Source organism: Emydura macquarii, unplaced genomic scaffold (genome assembly GCF_026122565.2).
Source record: "Emydura macquarii macquarii isolate MOO-44397 ecotype Brisbane River unplaced genomic scaffold, CSIRO-AGI_Emac_v2 contig_1568, whole genome shotgun sequence".
NCBI classification, from domain to species: Eukaryota; Metazoa; Chordata; order Testudines; family Chelidae; genus Emydura; species Emydura macquarii.
In genome coordinates, this window is record NW_027131705.1 from 62,450 (window position 1) to 81,807 (window position 19,358).

The 19,358-nt window shown below is 37.9% G+C and overlaps 1 protein-coding gene across 3 annotated transcripts in view; it reads left to right on the plus strand.

Annotated features, from left to right (window-relative positions):
- Nucleotides 1-19,358, plus strand: part of CTNNA2 (catenin alpha 2) — a 689,583-nt gene that overhangs the window by 47,711 nt on the left and 622,514 nt on the right. The window contains exon 1 of one of the 3 annotated variants that reach the window (XM_067555204.1): nt 5,662-5,773. The exons of the other annotated variants lie outside the window; for them this stretch is intronic. The gene's annotated coding sequence lies outside the window, so the exon portion shown is untranslated. Of the gene's footprint in view, nt 1-5,661; nt 5,774-19,358 lie in introns of those variants that run through there. 3 annotated transcript variants of the gene reach the window in all.

Consider the following 19,358-nt stretch of genomic DNA (forward strand, 5'->3'; position numbering starts at 1 on the left):
GCTTTGCTAAAGTCAAGGTATATCACGTCCACCGCTTTCCCCACATCCACAGAACCAGTCACCTCTTCGTAGAAAGCAATCAGTTTGGACAGGCATGACTTTCCCTTGGTGAATCCATGTTGACTGTTTCTGATCACCTTCCTCTCTTCCAAGTGCCTTAAAATGGATTCTTTGAGGACCTGCTCCTTGATTTTTCCAGGGATTGAGGTGAGGCTGACCGGTCTGTAGTTCCCCGGATCCTCTTTCCTCCCTTTCTTGAAGATGGGCACTATATTTGCTTTTTTCTAGTCATCAGGCATCTCCTCCAATTGCCACGTGATTTCAAAGATAATAGCCATGGCTCTGAAATCACATCAGCCAACTCCCTCAGCACCCTCGGGTGTCTTGCATCTGGCCCCATGGACTTGTGTATGTCCAATCTTTCTAAATAGTCTTGGACCTGTTCCTTCAGCACTGCGGGATGTTCACCTCCTTCCCATTCTGTGCCGCTCAGTGCAGTAGTCTGAGAGCTGATCTTGTCTGTGAAGACAGAGGCAAAAAAGGCATTGAGTACCTCAGCTTTCTCCACATCCTCTGTCACTAGGTTGCCTCCCCATTCTGTAAGGGGCCCATACTTTCCCTAATCTTCCTCTTGTTGGTAACATACCTGTAGAAACCCTTGTTCCCCTTCATGTCCCTTGCTAGCTGCAACTCTAATTGTGTTAAATAAATAAATCTAGTTGGAAGACCAACTATCAAGGAATTTCACGGGGGACCTCATAGTTTGTGTGCTGGTTATTCATAGGCTAGCACACAGCATATATTGCCAGATCAGTGCACATTAGGCATTGAAGCGTAGTTTAGTTTGTTGTGAAAATTCAGAGGTGCAGTTGGGATGTTATCTACTGACCAGGTTTGGACTCGAATGGGAATTTATTGTTTGATTTGTTGATAATATGTCTAGTCATTTCCAGTATTCCTAATTAATAATCTGTCTGGCACTAGTAGGTCTTGTGCCAGCAGACAGAGACAGAAATATATTTCTCACTAAGTATGTCTACTTGATGATGTTCTGTCAAATCAGCCAGCTCTAATTATATAAGAATACTGAGACTTGAAACAGAAGACTTTGCAACAGGAACAGGAGCATTTAATTGTTACATAATTATCACAAGAACTGATAGCATGGTGCTTATAAAGACTACATTTATAGCAAGATAAATTTCACTTCATCACTACTAATCTTTCTTATCTGTATAAGAATGCTGGGATAAGCAGCAAGAGCAAGAATATTCTTACTGAAAAACACATGACAAAATCTGCCTTCTGATGGAAGCTTCCACAGATGATTAATACCATGAAAGGAACATACCCAACTTCTAGCTGCAACCCTGCAACACTTTAATATTAACGTCTTAGTTAGTTTCACTAAAGTTCACTCTTGGATCTTGTGTGTTAACCTGTTGATTTTGAAAAGTGGAGATCAAGGGTCTTAAATCGTTTCACAGGTTCCTTTCCTTAAGGAACAGACAGTATTCAGATATCCCTAAAGAAATGTGGTGTTACCCTCTCCTCTTTGAAACTTAAAAAAATAAGAAAAGAGACATATTTGGTTAGGGCAGCCTCCTAGCTTTTTTCTCCCTAAATAGTGCTATGGTTTCACAGGCCAACTTAATTTGCCCCACCTGTGTGTAACCATTATGATGGCTTTGCGCAACATTGCAAAAGAAGTCTGTGACAGAGCCGTGAACAGAACCCAAATCTCTTAGTTTCTAGTCCAGTGTTTTAAGCACAAGAGAATATTTTTGCCCCTTTTCAACCTGAGTGACTAGTGAAATTTTGGAGCCTTGAGGATGTTCCAGTTGAAAGTAGAAATTGATGGAGTCTGGTATTCTTTTTGATGCAGTCTTGTTTATTTACCAGCAATGTACAAAGTTTTCCGCCTATGAATACATAAGGAACCGAGAATAAAAAGAGCAGTTTCCTAGCTTACAGCCCAAAGACCAAACATTCTTTCTCTAGCTCAGTGTTTCTCAAATGGTGTTCCGCGGAACCCCAGGGTTCCGTGGGCTGAGTTGAAGGATTCCATGAAGAAGCGGAACCGCGCTGCCGAAAGTACCAAAAACCGGGTGCCGCCGAACAGCTGTTTGCGCACCGCCGAACAGCTGATGGGGCCGCCAAAAACGGCTCAGAGAGCACGCCGCCGAAACAACCCTACACTGCGCCTCCGAAAATATTCCTCGACTTTTCGGCGGAGGGTATGGCATGGGCGCGCAAGGGTTCCGGGGGGAAATAAAATTGAGAAACACTGGTCTAGCTTATTCAAGAGGCACACTGTGTACACAGGCTACTGCTTGACTTTCTTGTTTTTTATCTCCACATCTCTCTGTTCTTCTCTTTTTCAGTCTTTTATCTCTTTTGCCTTCCCACCCTTTGCCCCCATGCCTACCGCTAAAACATTACTCAGCCAAAAGCTCTTGGGTGGGTTCACCCCCTCCTTATTTTAGGACTTTTCACCTCTGAAAATCATCTACTTTATTAACTGTCAGTCCTATTCACTTAATGAACTGAGGTCCTGTAGAACAGTTAGCGTATGATATAATTCACCACTGATTACTTCAACTGCACCTTCCCCATTAATACATAGGATTTACTCAAACCGCTGAACAGTTTCGAACAGTTTTTTTTTTTTTTTTTTTTAAATCAACATTACCTAAAAATGTTTCTTTTTTTCCTCTAAGTTTTGCCATGTTGAGCAGGCATAAAGAGAGGAAGGGGTTGAAAAAATTGCCTGAAACACCAAAGGTTGGACTGTAGACTAATCCTCAGGGTGATGAAATTTTCTATTAAAGGGAAATAACCCATGGGAAAATACATTCTTTAAAAAGCCCAGACATATAAACAAAATTTTCAGGTAGAACAAATTTCTCTTGCATTTTAATATAATTATCTATCTAGGTATTTTAAAAATATATCATTTTTGCACAGTGTAGTGCCAAGATTAAATAGTCATCTAAAAAAATAATTCTGATTGCAATACACTCTTACAACTGTAGAAGAGGAAGTTCCGTATTTTACATGGTCTAAATGGTTTGGTTTTAGCTGTTCCATTGTTTACATGGATTTGAATGCTAATGGTAAATTGTGTAATGCAGATACAAACCAGTGACCGACTGAAACTAATTTGGAAAAAATGCTATTCTGTATTTTGTGCTTTAAGCAGTGAAGTTATGTCTCATATTTGGTTTTGCTGTAGGGTAAGAAATGTTTGATCTGCAAGTCTTGAGATCTTAGCAATTAGAGAGGAAAAAGACCTTTCCCTGCTAATGCAGGATTTTTCCTTAAACTACTTTTTCAATTGTGTTTGTCCATTGTAATCATAAAGATCTCAAGTGATGTTGCTTTTGCCACTTCCCATGGAAGATATTTCCATAGTCTCTAATAAATGTCACTATTATAAACATATGTCTTAAATTTCCACTTTCTTAGTTTCATCCCTTTATTTATAATTATACTTCTGTGCATCACTCTAAAAAAATCCCTCTTCCTCTTTCTGTTTTGATGTTTGCCTTCCCTCCCCTCTCAAGAATGTTAGTGGATGTGTATGTGTGTGCATTTTATTTATTTATATATCTATATCTATCTAGCTAGCATTCTTCATAAACAAACCTTCCAACTTTCTCTCATTTGTTTGTTGTTCACTCAACTACTTCCAGTTTGTCAATGTATTTTGATCATGTTGTACCCAGAATAGAAGGCAGCATTGCAGATGTGCTAACACCACAGAAACAGACAGATTATTGTATTCACTATATTTAGTGGGTATAGTTTGCCAAATTGGATTTATATCTAACTTGTCCAAACTGTGCTATCTAAAATGTCAGAGATGTTTATTTTTACAGATGATTATGAATATTATAGTTTATAGTTTATTATAGTATATTATTATGATTATCCCAGTCAATCTAGATCTCTACTTCACAAGTTTTTTATTTTAGACACACTGGCTCATCTAAATTGCCCCTTCATGTTGCACTTTTTTCTTTATAAATAATGTCTAAGACATTCAGGTATTCAGCAGTATTCTAACACTGCTTTGAAACTTTGTACTGTTTGTACTTTAGTATAACTTCAAGAATAGAAGTGTGAAACAAGGATGATCTATAGTGTATGCACAACACTGGAAATGAGGAACTGTTGAATTCTAATCCTGGCCATGATAAAGTCCTCCTGTGTAACCCAGTGCAATTTACGTTACTGGTTTGTGTCTTCTTTGTCCTGATATGGAATGGTGAATATAATTTCTCACCAAAGTGTTGAAGATTAAAGTTTATAAAATGTTTTTAAGTTAAAACTATATTTTATTAGAAATTAATTCTTTAAACAAATGCTGGCTATGCATGAAATAAAGGTATAGGCAACTTCTCGCTTTAAATTTAGTTAATTTTATGAATCTGAACTGTGATTATTCAGTTCTGCATCTGCACTGTGGCTTCATTTTTTAGTTTGCTACTTGCTGTTGACAGTTTTCTTCTGAGGTGCTTTATTAGGCACTTGAATTTTAAAAGATTCAGCGTAGAGTACTGTTTTATTTGCTTCTAGGGAAGAAGTTTAAGATACTGTCAAATCCTGTATTCATTTTGGGTCATCTGAAATTAAAATACTAGTCTTTAAAAATATTACATTTATAAAAATGGCTTCTATATTTAGTTTCAATAGAATTGGATGTATTTTGGGAATATAAATTAGTTCTGACTTTTATGCTTCTAAATTAGCAGAGAGCTAGAAGTAAGTTATGTGGTTCGCTAGCTCCAACAGCTTTTTTAAAAAAAAATTTTGGGGAAAGAGAGAAATGTAACACCATCTGATGAGAGAATGTTGCTGATACATATCAGACTTTGATGTGATGTTCATTTACAAATATAATAGAACCTCGTTAATTTGCTCAAGTGACTCGGTGATCCAGATATTTTAGGCAGTAAATGAACAAATATTATAAAACAGCTATCAAGGATATTGCATCACAAAATGTACCTTATTCATTTATTTTTACAATTGCAGCTGAGTTTATTGTGATATTTCATAGCATACTAGCAAATGTACAGTCCTGTATGTTATAGAATTAATTAAGTCTTAGTAGTATGAGACCAGACTTCACCCCAGTACTGTGCTATTTTCCATTTTATCCACCTCTGCTAGTGCTACTCTGTGGTATTTCTTATCTTCAGCAGATATTTTTTTGTGTGTCTGTCTGACTGAGTGACAGTGGTGGGGGCAGAACTATAACAATCACACTTCAATTGCCTTTGCAGTAGCCTTTCTTTTTTTTTCCAGAATGCATCTGCCTAAATGACCCTCAACAGTTTCTCCCTTGCAGCACACAGGAAGAATGATATTTCTTCTGAGAAAGAGATTAATCAACAACCTACATGCTGTACTGTTTCACCAAAAGCCCTAAGCTAGCTTTTCTTTGGGAGAAGAGGTGGGATTTGTGTCAGGGAGACATCCCTTCCTGTCCTCCTTTCAATCTTTCTTATTTCACAAATCTCTTGCTGAAAAGGCACCAGTTGTTCAACTTCTTCCATCAGTGTTCACCACTAAGGATGTTGGAGAGAAACTCACCCTAACCTGGCTATTTCCTGGAAATAAAGATGGAGGTACTATCAGAGATTGATATGTCAGAAGAAGAGGTGTCAGAAATATGAGATGCATACATCCAAGCGTTCTGAAGGAGATCAAGCATGAAGTGGCTGAGCTGGAAAGTAAAAATATGTGATCCTTTATTTTAAAAAAGGTATTGTACCAGCAGATTGGAGTATAGCAAATGTTGTACCTATACTTAAAAAAAGGCTATAGGGGTGATCTGTAGAATTATGGGCCAGTAAATCTTACATCTGTACCTGGTAAATTGGTTAAAACAATAATTTAGAAATAGATAATATCTGGAAAATCATGATATGCTAGGATTTTACAGTTTAATTTCTGCAAAGAAGCGTAATGTCTGTCTAAGCTGTTAGAATTATTTTAATATGTCAATACAATTCTAGATTAAAGAGAACCAGCTGACATTAATTATTTAGATCCATGCTTCTGTTGCCCCTCTAGTAAAGGAGGAGAGCCATCTTGGAGAAACTATTCCTTTATATAGTCACCCCGGTTTGTCACCAAAGCCATGACCTCAAACTAAATACCAGAAGACATTTGGGATCAATTAACATGAAATTCTGTTTCTGCCTTGGAAAGGCATTTTGCAAGAGTACTTACCACCACCATCTCCTTGTTCAATTTGGTCTAAAATGGATCAATCGCTAGAGCCTAAGGGTTACTGAGTTTGTCACTGGTAGCAATGTGAAACCTCCAAAACTATAAAATGAAGCAATGGCTGTTAGTTTTCTCAAAAGAAAGCTTACTTAGCCAAATAAGATTATATGAGGATTGGATAGCACAGAGGACTTTTAAAATTGGAAAGGAATTTTAGATGTCACAAGCTCTTCATAAATCTGATGTTCGCTCTGAAGAAAAATAGTATATTTTAAGTGTTGATAGAAGAATTAAAATAACTGACAAATGAAGTTTATGTGAGCAAGTTTACATTCTAGGAAGAGAATTAAAAGGCAATCAGTCTATTCGTGTGTGTGAGACTGTGAAGGATTCCTGTTACTATGCCCGCTCCAGCTCACAAATCTTTTCCATGCATGCCTTCTTTGCAGGCAGTTACTGAGTAGCACAGGGGACTCAGGACACCTCAACCAGTCTGTCTCTCTCCTTTCATTAACCACCTTGACAAGACTGAGATCCTGAATTCAGGATATGGAGTGATATTTTTATTTGGACTGGCCAGCCATGGCAAGATGTAGATCCTAATGAGATCAGTCATTGCTATTTCCATCACAACCAGAAGGTAAACTTGTCCTAGGCAGTGTGAAGCTACTAAAAAGCATAACGCTAACCACATCTGAGCTTGATCTGCACACTGGCTTCTCAAACAAGGATGGCAGACGAGAAGGCAGATGTGAAAGTGTAGGTGAAATTTCCCTTTCCCATCCAGTCCATGGAAGGAAGAAATAATACTTTTCCATTGAAAACTTTTTTTTTCAGCTTCTTGTTCAGATATTTGTGAAAGGAGTCTAGCTTGGATAGTGTTATTTATTTGTTAAGCACCTTTGTATTCAGTGCTATGTGTAAGACAAAATAATACAGTCCTTATCTGTGACACATAGGCCCCTTGGCAAAGGGTCCCCTGTTCTTAGAAAACAATTCTCGTTTCACACCTGACAAAATCACTACATCAAACACATTGTTTACAAGGTACTTTCCCATAAAGATAGCATCTAAGGTGTCTAGTATTTATTTACCATTTCTGTATTTGCCGAGCCAAGCAATTGCCTTCTCAGTGACCTAGTGGCGCTCTTGGAGCTCACTGCTAAATTTAGTTAGCAGGCACTCCTTGGCAATGTGTATCATTGCTTGATCTGCACCACAGCTGCATCTTGGATTGTCTTGAAGACCCGAACAGTGCTGGTTGATTGCACAAGGGCCTTGCCCAGTCCCGAATCAGTTAAGAAGGGCCCACCAACAACGTGGCAGATTGAAGCCGGACAGGCAAGCAGTAGGGTCTGTGACAAGGAACTGATTGGTGGTTGGTGTTGAGCACTAGTCTTCCTACCATGGGGACTCTGCTGTCATTCCCTGGTATGGCAGCTTCAACCACAGTAGGTGTCATGATGAAAAACATGTATCTGGTGGGCTAAAAAGATCATTGAACAAGAGCAAGCTTGGATTGCCATGTACCTTCTCAAGCAGCTTGCTAACTGCAATCTCCCTCCTGATGTAAGGGGGGAGCAATGTGGCTCAGTACCTGGAAGCCATAAGTCGGTCAGATAGTTCTTGTGATGATAAGCATTGTTGAATTGAGTTGCATGTCAACAAGTTTGGTGTGTGCTGGCTGACTCCATACTGGCACACATTACTCTGCTAACGAGTACAAGATGGCAAGGGCTGAGGTCCTTAAAGTTGGAGCATCCACTCCCCATGAAGAACCTGCCAGTTTGCTGAGAAGGTTGTTGCAAGTCTTGACTTTCAATGTTATCTTGTTCATGTGGTCTCTAGTAAAAGCTTACTGATGTTCATAATCATAGTGTGATATGTGTCTGAGAAATATTTAAAGGATAATATAACTATATTGAAGTATACTGCTCTTAAAGATAAAAGGAGTCACCATGGAATGACTCAGTGATAGCCTATTTATGCCGGATGGAGTGGCCACCCTTCTATGATCACCTGGTGAGGTAATGCAGGGTTCTGTTGTCTACCATTGTCCCATCACAGAACAGTCAATGGAAAACCATCAAAGACAAATATGAACAATCAAAATCACTTGGTGGTAAAAAAAAGAAACATTCAAAGAATCATAGATTCATAGAAGATTAGAGTTGGAAGGGACACTCAGGAGGTCAACTAATCCAACCTCCTGCTCAAGCAGGACCAACCCCAACTGAATCATCTCAGCCAGAGCTTTGTCAAGCCGCACCTTAAAAACCTCTAAAGATGGAGATTCCACCACCTCCCTATGTAACCCATTCCAGTGCTAGTGTAAAAGGTTTTCCTAATATCCAACCTAGACCTCCCCCGCTGCAACTTGAGACCATTGCTCCTAGTTCTGTCATCTACTACCACTGAGAACAGCCTACCTCCATCCTCCCTAGAACCCCCTTTCAGATAGTTAAAGGCTGCTATCAAATCCCCCCTCATTCTTCTCTTCTGCAGGCTAAACAAGCCTAGTTCCCTCAGCCTCTCCTCATAAGTCATGTGCTCCAGCTCCCTCATAATTTTTGTTACCCTCCACTAGGCTCTCTCTAATTTGTCCACATCCTTTCTGTACTGGGGGGGTCCAAAACTTGACACAGTACTCCAAATGTGGCCTCACCAGTGCCGAATAGAGGGGAATAATCACTTCCCTCGATCTACTGGCAATGGTTCTACTAATATAGTCCAATATATTGCTAGCTTTCTTGGGAATAAGGGCACACTCATAGAGGCTAAGGCAGAAGGGACCAATATGATCATCTAGTCTGATCTCCTGCACACTGTTGACTCATATCCAGCTTCTTGTCCACTGTAACCCCCAGATCCTTTTCTGCAGAACTGCTGCCTAGCCAGTTGGTCCCCAGTCTGTAGCAGTGCATAGGATTCTTCCGTCCTAAGTGCAGGGCTCTGCACTTGTTCTTATTGAACCACATTAGATTTCTTTTGGCCCAATCCTCCAATTTGTCTAGATCACTCTGTATCTTATCCCTGTCCTCCAGCGTATCTATCACTCCCACCATCATGGTGTAATCTACAAACTTGCTGAGGGGGCAATCCACTCCTCATCCAGATCAATAATGAAAATTGTAATAGATGGGATGATTCCTGTCTATAAACAAAGTTAAAAAACTGTTTCAGTATAGCACTGAATGGAAAAACACACAGTTGACTTCAGCATGGACAAACAAAATTTCTGTAGGTGGAATAATCAAAGAATCATAAGCCCTTCAATTATAATAGAAAAGAAAGTTGCTTTAGAAAGGTAGAGGAATATAATTATCATCCTTAATATTAATTGAAGAAGTTTAATAACTTGCCTCTTTCATTGGCCCATATCATCCAAGGATGATGAAAACATCCTGCATAAATGGCCGCCAACAGGTACAGTGCCGGAGGTCTAAAATTATGAACAGGAAAAAAAAAATCTTTTAAACTCAGTTACTTTTCCCCCCCTCTGCTAGTCAAGCAAGATCATGGGAGAGTAGTCATTTGTTTTCATCTGAGCAGCAGGGAAAAGACGGGCTAAGAGTGTGACCAGTGTCTGTGTCCAAAATATTTTCAGTAACTTTAATTCCCTTTATAATTTTCCAGTCATCTGGTACAGAAGCTAATTTAAGCCATAGGTTACGTACCACAGTTAGTAGTTCTGCAATTTCATATTTGAGTTCCTCCAGAACTCTTGGGTGAATATCATCTGTTCTTGGTGACCTCTTATAGTTTAATTTATCAATTTGTTCTAAAACCACCTATACTGACACCTTTTTCTGGGACAGTTTCTCATATTTGTGACCTAAAAGAATGGTTGGGGAGTGGTGATGTCTCCCACATTCTCTGCAGTGAAGACCAGTGCAAAGAATTAATTTAGCTTCTCTGCAATGGTCCTGTCTTTCTTGAGTTCTCCTTTAGCACCTCAATCATCCAGCAGCCCCACTGATTGTTTGGCAGGCTTCCTGCTTCTGATACACTTAAAGAAGAAATACTTTGCTGTTAGATTTTTGTCTTCAGCTAGTTCGTATTCAAATTCTTCCTTGGTCTGACTTAGTTTATTTTTGCTTTACTTATCAGAGTTTATAATTCGTTCTATTTTCCTCAGTAGGATTTTACTTCCAATTTTTAAAGGATATCTTTTTGTCTCTAACCCCCTCTTTTACTCTGTTGTTTAGCCAGGGTGGAATTTTTTTAATTTCTTCTCCTTTTTTTTTTTTTTTTAAATTTGGGCTATATGTTTAAGTTGAACCTTTCTTATTGTTTTTAAATAATCTCCATGCAGTTTGCATCAATTTCACTATTGTGAGTGTTCTTTTAATTTCCGTTTAACTAGCCTCCTCATTTTGGTTCCCTTTTTTGAAGTTAAATGCTACTGTGGTTGGTTTCTCTTGCATTTTTCCTCCTGGAGGATGTTAAATGTAATTACATTATGGTTGCTATTACCAAGAAGTTCAGCTATATTCACCTTTTAGATCAGATCTTCTATGCCATTTAGGATTAAACCAAGAATTGCCTCTCCCCTTATGGGTTTCAGGACAAACTGCTCCAAGAAACAATCATTTATGGTGTCTAGAAATTTTATCTCGGTATTATCTTCCTGAGGTGACATATACCCAGTCAATATAAGCATAGTTGAAATCCCCCATTATTATTGCATTTTCTGCCTTCATAGCCTCTCTAATCTCCTTGAGCATTTCACAGTCACTGTTACCACCCTGCTCAGGTGGTCGATAGTATATTCTTACTGCTGTATTCTTATTGTTCAAAAAGCGTGGAATTTCTATTCATAGAGATTGTATGGTACAGTTTGATTCATTTAAAATTTTTAATTTATTTTACACTACGCTTTCTTTCACATATATTGCCAGTCCCCCACTAATGTGACATACCCTGTCATTCCTATATATTTTGTACCCTGGTATTACCATGTCCCATTGATTATTGTCATTCCACCTAGTTTCCACAATGCCTATTATATCAACAACTTCATTTAATGCTGGGAATTGTAGTTCACCCATTTTAGTATTTATATTTCTAGCATTTGTATATAAGTGCTTGTACATTTTGTGAATATTCAGTTACTTGCCTTGATGTGTTATATTGAAATGATTCTCTTATATTTGACTATTCCTTACTAGCTCCTATCTTTATTGTACCAACTTCTTTCCTATCCGCTTTAATAGGACTTTGAATTTATTAAAGGAGGAACTCACCCCTAAGGGATGTCTCTCCCACCAAATCATGTGCTTCTCAACACCTGTCAGCTTTCCCACAGCCCGTAGTTTAAAAAATTCTCTAAAACCTTTTCAATTTTACATAGCAGTCTGGCTTCATTTTTGTTTAGGTGGAGCCCATCCATCCTGTACAGACTCCTTTTCCAGAAGGTTCCCCCAGTTCCTAATAAATCTAAAAATCCTCCTCCCTACACCATCATCTCATCCACACATGTGGATTCAGTTCTGCCTGTCTTTCTGGACCACGGGTGAAATGGAATGCTACTGTGGTGGTCCAGGACTTTAAACTCTTACCTAGTAGCCTACATTTGGTCTCCAGAACCTCTCTCTTACCTACCCATGTGCATGCATACCTACATGTACCACAACCACCGGCTCCTCCCCAGCACTGCACACAGGTCTGTCTAGATGTCTTGTGTGAACTGCAACCTTCTCAATTTACAATGCAATTTACCATGCAGTTGTCCCTCTCCTCACAAACCCAACTGTCTATATTTATAATTATTTATGGTTATGTTCCTTGTTTAGACCAAATTCATAGTTTAAGGCCATAAGGGACCACTAGGTTCTCTAGTCTGACTTCCTTAAATTTCACCCAGTTACCCCTGTATTTAGCCCAGTAACTTATTTGACTTGTGTTCTGATCTGTGACAATAGTGTAAATCTGGAGTAACTCCGTTTAAACTAAAGGTGTTACTCCAGATTTACACAAGTATAAGGGAGATCAGAATCTATCCCCTTATTTCTGGGTTTGGAGAAGATTCTGTCCCTTCCTCAGCCTAGTGTATGTCTCCCGTAGAGGTCTCACGCTTACAGCCAATGAACTATGGATTTCTGTTGAAGATGAGAATTTTGTCCTTGTTAAATGCATTAGCACTCAGTAAATTAATAATAAAAGGTGGTGAATACATCATATGCTGTTGCTTATTTTCCCATATGAACTGTATCCCCTTGAGTGAATAAACACAATGTCAATACAGGGTCACATTCCATTTCGTCATTCCCATATATATCCTGAATAAATCTATTGACTTCAGTGAAATTTGAATATGCAGGGTTCTGAGATCAGAATTTGGCCCATGTAGTCAACTCTACTGTTATGGTCCTAAAAAACTGCCAAGTTTGCACCTCCAGTATACAAAACACTCTTCAGAATGTATTGTGGTCAGCACATTTTCTATAGTGCTCGATGTTGAGAGCTTAGCAACTGTTTGTTTGATTATTTCAAAGAATGTTGTTGTGGGCTAGTCAGTATTGCTGGGGTGAATTCATGCTGGCTGTGGTACACCAGATGGTAGAGATAAGTTAAAAAGGCTACTTAATTCACAGACTCCATTGCAGGAAACCAAAACCTAACAGAAATCTAGCACCCAGCTTAAATTGCTTCTAAAAGAAAGAAGTTTTGAACTGGCCTTGAGTCCAGTTTGTAAATCTACCATGGTACCATATTTCCTAAATTGGAAAAGTTTGCTTTCCTATATTTTTTTGATGCAGGATATTTAGGATAATTTTAATAGATTTATTAAAACATTATTCACTTATGCAGTGTTCTATTCTATACATTTCACAGTAATGTATATTTTCTGTTATTTTCACACCTGGAAACATTAATATAAATATCAGATACATCCGTACAAATATTCACTTTTGAAGAGTGAAACTTAGAATTTTTTTGGGGGGTCACTTTAAATATCTTTTGAAGAACTGTTTATTCTTTTCAGACATTTGTGAACCATGAAGCTACTTCATTTAATCCTGAACAGTAATAGTCCCACTTGTCTTTAAGAAAATATTTAATTTTATTAGACATTTAATGAACAATGTGTATTTGATTGTTTTTAGAGTCGGCAGAGCAATGTACATAGGAAAACAACTAAACAAATCAAGGAATGGATGAAAGAGCATAAAATTTTAAGAAGACATGATATGAATTGCTGAGTTGCAGTCTGTTTCAACAGTTGCTATGGAAATTCTTTGTTGCTGGGTTTGTGTTGTGTGTGCAATGAGGCATTCAAATGATGGAAGGGGTTACTGACGGAAAAATAAAGACGACTAAATTCTGTGGTGTGAAGATTGAGAATAATCTTTAGACTTTTGTTTAGGGTATATAGGAATTTGATATTCATGTGAGAATGATTTGTACTATTTAAAAATGACTAATTATGCACTTCAGTGTGAGTGCTAACAGAACACGATTAGGCAAAGTTTGGCCAAAAAACAAAGGAGAAATACAATTCATTCCCATCAGTCTTTATTGTTCTCTGCCTCTCTGAAAGTCAGGAAGTATGGGGGGCTTTGCTGTGTGCCCTTAAAGTCAATGGTTTCAGGCTGTTTCAGACCAGATGGGGAATAAGCTGCAAAGTCCAGGGCTCCTTAGTGAGAAACTCTGCTTTCACATTTCCTTCTTGTAAAACTGAGGGGGGCTTAGCTTGAGTGCTGTCATTACTGTTCATTACTTCATAAATACATCATTATCACGTGGGAAGGCAATGTTTCCAGTAATGGGGCCTTAGAACATTTAGAGGTTTCTAGGTAAAACCAAATAAATGATAGTTATATTGTAGATTAACTACAGTGAATGTTGATCACATGCATGGGATTCAACAGTTTAATGCTGGTGTTAGGAATTATTTTCTTGTTTTCTCTGAAGTATTAAGCGGGGATCTGTCCCTGGGATCAGGTGAGTGTGCCTCATACAATCAATTGTGATTAAAGGGGGCAGATATAAGTGGACCTCGGTCCTTCCCATCATCTCTTTCTGTTGCTGTTAAACTATAGTTTCTATATATATATTGACTCAATAGCCATTGTATCTTCATTTGCAGAACATAAAACTTTTTCTTTTTCTGTTCTTTTCTTTTCTGGTGGTAACCCAAAGATTTCAGTACATGAGAATGTGTATCTTGAAAATACTAGACGGATGAAAAGCATTTTCTTGGAAAAGTTATTAAGGGAAGTTTTCTAAGGCAAGGTGCACTTTAGGAAGCCAGTGCTCTGGAAAAAAAACATTATGGAAACATTCTCCAATAAGCCTACAGAGTTACTGAAATAAAGCATGTGATAAGAAGGGAATGGGAATCAGTAAAAGGTCAAAAAAACAGAAAGCCCTTTAATTGACTTGAAGTCCTACCTCAGGATATGTTGTATGGCTTCTTCACCATACATGCTGCATTATACAGGCTGTGATGCTGCTGCTACTGAAGTCAATGGCAAATCTCCCTTTGGCATCAGTGGAGCAGGACAAGGCCCATACTATGGTATGTGAGTAAAATGCACCTTCATTAATGCCCTATGTATCTGATATGTTCCTTTGGAATTGGCAAGATCCCAGTGAGTGCTACCTTGATTTGTGGCAACAAGGAGCACATTTGTAATTTTAAATATGCTAGTTGGGCTAGGGCAACAGCTGGTGCTTACAGATAAATAGGAATCTCCACCCACAATATTTCAAATGATCTGACAAGAACAAGACATTCTTTGGAGACTTGATTCTCACATTTCAATCAAGTTCTCAGGAAAAACTCTGATTACTTGCAATTGCTACATTGTTACAGTGGTCTAGCTGAGTTTGGTTTTGCAAAGTTTTGGGTTACATCGTTTTTCTTTTGAGACACTGGGGGACTGGATGGCTCACTAATAGGTCTCAGAATGTAACTGTAAAGGGGAATACTCACCCAGTGGGTCCATTTCCAGTGGTATCTCATGGGGATCGGTTCTTGGCCCAACACTATTTAACGTCTTTCTGAATGACCTGGAAGTAAACCTAAAATCATCGCTGTTTGCAGATGATACAAAAATTGGGGGAGGAGTAAATAATTGGAGGATACAGAACTATCTGGGTTGCTTGGTAAACTGGGTGCAAGCAAACAATATGTATTTTGCTATGGCTAAATATATAGATCTAGGAACAAAAAATATAAACCCTACTTATAGGACGGGAATATATATATATATATATATATATATATATATATATATATATAAATATAAACCCTACTTATAGCCTGGGAAGCAGCGAGTTTGAAAAAGATTTGTGGGTTGTGGTAGATAATGAGCTGAACATGAGCTCCCAGTGTGATGCTGTGGCCAAAGGAGCTAATGTGATCCTGGAATGCATAAAAAGGGGAATCTTGAGTAGAAGTAGAGAGGTAATTTTACTTCTGTATTTGGCACTGGTGTGACCAGTTCTGGAATACTGTGTCAGTTATGGTGCCCACAATTCAAGTAGAATGTTGATAAATTGATAAGAGAAGAGCCACAAGAATGTTTAAAGATTAGAAAAGATGCCTTATAGTGATAGACTCAAGGAGCTGAATCTATTTAGCTTAACAAAGATAACTTCATTACAGTCTATAAGTATCAACCTGGGGAACAGATATTTAATAATGGACTCTTCAATCTAGCAGAGAAAGATATAACGTGATCTAATGGCTGAAAGTTGCAGCTAGATTAATTCAGACTGGAATGAGGCGTACATTTTTGACAGTGTGGTTAACTAACCATTGGAATAACTTACAAAATGTTGGGGTTGATTCTCCATCACTGACAATTTTAAAATCAGGATTGGATGTTTTTCTAAAAGAAATCCTCTAGGAATTTATTTTGGGGAAGGTCTCTGGCCTGTGATATACGGGAGGTCAGATTAGATGATCACAATGGTCCCTTCTGGCCTTGCACTCTATGAAACTGTATGTACTTATTGTGCCCTCTGTTGTCATTTTTCAGCATCTATGTGTGTTCTTTGTGTGCTGCGCTGGCTCTGGCCAGGTAGCCTGTACAGCAGACTCTGATCAAACTGCCCAGTAAATTCAGACAGACGCAGATTTAGTAGCAAAGGCACCTGTCCAGGTTTATTGCCGACAAAGCATGGTGCTAGCTCCACATAGGCGCTACAGTTACACTAGGATGTGTATGCCTGTGATGATGGAGATGGCTCGGTGAATGGTGGGACTTTCCATTTCCCACTCAGTCAGACAAAGACACTCCCTGGGTGACCCTCTTTTATACACTGATGCAAACAGAGTATGTATTGCCTTTCTGATGTGGTCAAATACCATCCCTTACCTTGTAAATCTTGGTTTGTTCAAAACATCGCTATCCATCATACTGTCTTTCTGACCTCATCTAAAAGAGGGATCAACATGTCCTCATTATCTTTGGGGAGTGTACCATGCTTGATATTGGGGTGTTCTAGTACCCCTTTGGAAGGTGCTTGCATGAGTGTTTTGTGCCTAGCATTTCTTTAGGAATGTGTGTGTTTTTGCAATGCCAGCTTTGTTCTTGCCAGATTCTGTGAACTTGTCAGCAGCTTCACAGCCTGACTTCTGCTAACCCTGCTTTATAAGAGCAGGGCCCAACTACTACTTTAGCTCAGGCCTTACACCTGGCCTGTTATCCTAGGCCTTGTGTCTCAGGCTCTCTCTTTCTACTATACCCTCATCCCCATAGTATTGACCTCAGTCATGAATAGATTTTTATCTTCATATCACCCCTGTGAGTAGGGGAAAGTACTATTTTAAAAATTGGAAACTGAAACATAGGGCACATTGGTGACTTCTCCAAGGTCACACAGAAAGTCTGTGGCTGATCTAGGAATTGAATCCAGTTATCCTGAGGCCCAGTCATGTTCTCCATCTGCAAGACCAGCACAGAAGAGTTGAGTAATTTGTAAGATGCAGTCTCCACCATCGTTCCAAGATTCTATGTTAATCAAACCAATTTAGTGAGCTGTATTAGCAACAACCAAAACTGTCACTTTATTTAAAGACCTAAACTACTTTTTGTAATCTACAGGACAAATACTTCACTACTGATGATACAATAAGGTTTTCTTAATAGCTTTAGTTTTTTACTGTTAGGTAATTTCTACAGTTGGAGTTAATGCCTTCATACAAAGATACTTATTGGTGTGGAGATATTGCAGTAGAATAAATGTAACTGAAAGGCCAGATTAAATATATGCAGCAAAGTCTGGTTCTGTTCCTAGTTTTCATGAAGGGAAACATAACATTAGCTTTGTAGAATTGCATCCTTTCCCTTCAGTTTGAGGTTTTGCAGCAAAGTTCCTTGAGAATCTGTAGATCGCTTGTGTAACATCATCCAGGACAGGAGATGGTTTGCTGATCTCTATTCTTGGGTACAAGACTTCTGTGTGATCCTTATTTCTGAGTAATTGTTTCTTTTGTGCTGTACAGTGAATTCTTTTGTAACACTATGATATGTCACAATGAATAAACTAATGTGCTGCCATGAATGAGATTGAAATTATTTGTACCTAAAACTTTGTTTACTTACATGCTGCCTAAAAGCTTTTGTCTCATAGATACTGAAGGAGAGCTATCAACTAAAAATGTAAATTATGCTCAGAAAATATGGATGAATTTTAATGAAATACAAAGAAAACAGATCAATAGTTTCTGTTGATATTGTAGAGCACAAGACAAAGTTGAAGTGGTTTATGTCTCCAGAATCCCAAAATGAAATCATTTTCCCAACCTTGGTTTTCTGCTCTTTATTATTTCATGAATCCAAGATATTTTCCCCCAAGACCTTCATAAAGTTTCAAAAATATAATTTTGTCTTTGAGGTTTTCATTCTCTTTTCTTAGATATGGTGGTGTTTGTCCTATAAAGGTAATTTCCTCCCTAACTTTATATTCTAAAACAAATATTCGTAAGAGAGTCTTAGATATAATTAGCTGCACAATAAGTATTATATTAGTTTATTTTGGGCAATCTTAGCTACTTCCTTTCCCCTCCCCTCTTCTCTTCCCCCGCCCTCCCACCTCCTGGCATGCTGACCAGATTTAATTGTAGCGGTAAGCCACAGACCCTATCTTTCCAAGATGCGATTTGAGGAATCGTGCAAAATAACGAGACGTTGACTTGGCTCTAGTAGGAATCTTTCCAGAAGTGTCTCATTAACAATGAGTGGGCCTTATAGCGAGAAAAACCAATATTTAGCTTACCACATACTTGGATTGCTTTTATTCAACCAGAGTGGATAGAAATAGATGATAAAAAAGCATAAAAACTGTACTTTTAAAACTAAGTAAAAAAGTAAAACTTTAAAAAATATAATCCTATTTAAAAATTAAATTTAGACAATGGACTGTCATTGTTTAAACCTATTATAATCTCTTTAAATTATTTATATTACTTTTCTTTAAATTAAGCAGTACATGTTTGCTGCCAAAGTTTTAAAGGAAGTCAAACCACTGAACTGGTTGAAGTTGTTGGCTAAACACACAGAATCAGAGTTTGTTGAAGTGCTATACTAGCTTTGATAGCCTTTTGTAAATTGAGAGAGAACCTTTAGAATATTCAGAGAGAATATTTTCTTCATTTCGATGTATTTATCCAGTTCAATTCAATGATTTATTCATTCAAAGTTGAAAAACTGCTTGGGAATTGAAAAAGCATGAAAGTTTGTTTTCCTCCTCCAACTAGTTAATAAAAACTAGGCATGAGAGGATGAGATCTACTAGTTCTAAAATCTTGAGACATGATGACCAGATATCATTATTTCAATTCACTTCCTGTGTTTAATAAATCATTTATTTTAAATGTAAATCATGTTTTGATGAACATACTGTTTTCTCTTAGGTATCCAATGCATTTAAGGTAATTTTATTTAGCAAATAAAAATAGATTTAATACCTTTAACAGCATTTTTAACTGAATTCTAATTTCCATCCAAAGCAAACTTGACACAAATCATGAGTAAAAAAGTTAATCCTCTAGTAAATAAGAAATTTATCATTCACTATTTGTAACATAATAAAAATGGAAAAAATAAGAAACTGAATAAATATATATTAATCTATATAATTGCTTAAATAGATGTGTATAG